At 38.7% G+C, this 2,486-nt stretch overlaps 1 pseudogene; it reads left to right on the top strand.

Moving 5' to 3' along the window:
* The first annotated feature begins 366 nt into the window (after nucleotides 1-366).
* LOC103659000 lies at nucleotides 367-1,707 on the top strand (annotated as a pseudogene).
* The last annotated feature ends 779 nt before the right edge of the window (nucleotides 1,708-2,486 follow it).

Here is a 2,486-nt window from a genome sequence, read left to right as displayed (position 1 = left end):
AAAAAATAAAAAATCAAGTACCTGAAAGTATGTACCTAAATAAGAAGAATGTAATTATTTATGACCAGTCAATAATAAGTGAGATATTCCATTTAATGTGCTTAGATTAAGAAAAAGAATAATATCCAAAATGGGCTATTCTTGTTTTTTTGTTTGTTTGTTATTACACAGTGTTAAGAATCACATGTGTATGTTGTTGAATAAGACAAAGATATTAACTCCCTTCTCTAATGCTGTCAGGTGCTTAGAATTCCTGAAAAACTCATCCCTTTTGATTCAAAAAGCCATCTAAAGTGATCTTCAAAATATTTATTCTGAATGCATAGGGTTATTAGGAAATGTCAGCAAAATAAGGGGAAATGAAGTTTATCTATTTAGCACTACCATCCAGTTTGGAAATACACAAAGGAATTTTAGTACTACTTTTATCAGGGTCTGTTTTTAATGTTCAAAATATTTTTAATGAATTTTTCTGGTGAAGTTATCCAGACAAGAAGATGATCCAAATTCTCATAGTCAAATAAACTCCTAAGGCAGATAATTTTCCCCTTTACATTTTCTTTCCTTTTTCTTCAGCAATTGATCTTCCCAGTGATTCCTATGTGTACAATTGTGCAACATAGGACTTGTATTTCCAGGCTTCCTTTGTGGCTAGATTTGCTGTTTTGACTACTGTGAGCAGTGGAATTCATGTGGAAGAAAAGGTGTGTTTAACTTCCAGAAGATGTACTTAAAGAAAGGAGAAATGTCCTTTCCCAGTATTTTTTCTCCTTCCTTCTGCCTGGCATGCAGATGTGATAGTTTGAGCTGGAGTAGTGATCTTGGACTATGAGATGGAAACCATGATTCAAAAATTGTCTGAGAGAAACCAGAAGCCGGAGTTATAAAGCAAAGGAAGCCAAAACCTGCATTGTGTTTTCCTTTCCCCTTCCTTCCACTGCCCCTTTCAAACCTAAGCTGGAGCCAGTTGCCCTCTGGCCTAGCATCGCCTTCACCATGGCCCTCAGCGATGCTGATGTGCAAAAGCAGATGAAGCATACGATGGCTTTTATGGAACAAGAAGCCAACGAGAAAGCCAAAGAAATAGATGCAAAGGCAGAGAAGAGTTCAGTATTGAGAAGGGTCGTCTTGGGTAAACCCAAAGACCAAAGATTATGGAATACTATGAGAAGAAAGAAAAGCAGATTGAACAGCAGAAGAAAACTCGGATGTCCAATCTGATGAATCAAGCAAAGCCCAGAGTCCTCAGAGTGAGAGATGACTTTATCACAGATCTACTAAATGGAGTGAAACAGGCTCAGCAAAGTGATAAGACACAACCAGGTACCCAGTGCTGGTGGATGGACTGGTCTTCCAGAGTTTGTACCAACTGTTGGAGCCCCGAATAATTGTACATTTTAGGGTGCAGGATTTCCCTCTGGTAAAGACTGCAGTGCCAAAAGTGATTTCTGTGTACAAAATTGCCACCAAAAAAGATGTTGACGTCCAAATTGATCAGGAGGACTACCTGCCTGAGGAGGTAGTGGTGGATTTGAGATCCATAATGGAGATCATAAAATACAAGTTTCCAGTACTCTAGAAAGCCAGCTAGGTTGCATAGTCCAGCAGATGCTGCCGGAAGTACAGGGGGCCTTATTTGCTACAAATGCCAACAGGAGGTTTTTGGACTAAGCCTCTGGCAGAGATGGACTTGATCCAGTGCTCTACTGCTCTGATGTAGAAGTTCCTGATATTTGAAGAGACAATGTATCCGTGCGGCTTCCTCTTCGCTGTTCTAATATTCTGTATCTGTCCAAGGATACCCTTCTGTAGCTAATGCCCTTGGCCTAATTGTTAACAATGAGAGAAAGTTTCACTTAATAGGATCAGGAAACCTCCTTCTAGTTTATCTAAAATTAGCATAGCTTTCATTGGCTTCTGTAGCAAGAAGGTGAAGGTATCAGATGATGGTTACATGAACTTCACCAACTCTCTTCTCATTCTCTGGTTTCAGTTCTTCAGTCTAGAGGGTGATGTGTATGGTGTTCTTGGATATTAAGTCTTTGCCCTTTAGGCTTAAAATGCATGGGGGGGGGTCGTGCATTCCTGCCAGCAGTAGTAGCTTCACTGTTCACCTGTTTGAACCTAGAAGTGTTCCTCATCTGTAAATATGATTTAAAGTCTAAGCCATGAATATGCTTTATTAAAACAAAAGGTTTACATGGACAAAAATGGTGTGAAAAAGCCTCTACATCTCTCTTACTGATGATTGTAGAGTACACACACCAACAGCTTTCTGCCTGTGTTTATGCATGAGGAAAGGAAGCATTTATTTTTAGCTAATATTATTTTGATGTTTTCTGTCACTAAGTCAAACAGTCATAAGAAGAAAAATGTTCTTTCCATTTTGCAATTATTTCACATACATAGTTGTGTACTCGGAATGTTGATATGAACTTGCCTTAGGTGGTACAGTAGAATTTAATGAATGACCAAATTATATCTGT

Source organism: Ursus maritimus, unplaced genomic scaffold (genome assembly GCF_017311325.1).
Source record: "Ursus maritimus isolate PB19 unplaced genomic scaffold, ASM1731132v1 scaffold_3, whole genome shotgun sequence".
Classification (NCBI taxonomy): Eukaryota; Metazoa; Chordata; class Mammalia; order Carnivora; family Ursidae; genus Ursus; species Ursus maritimus.
This window is presented reverse-complemented; position numbering and strand designations above follow the sequence as displayed.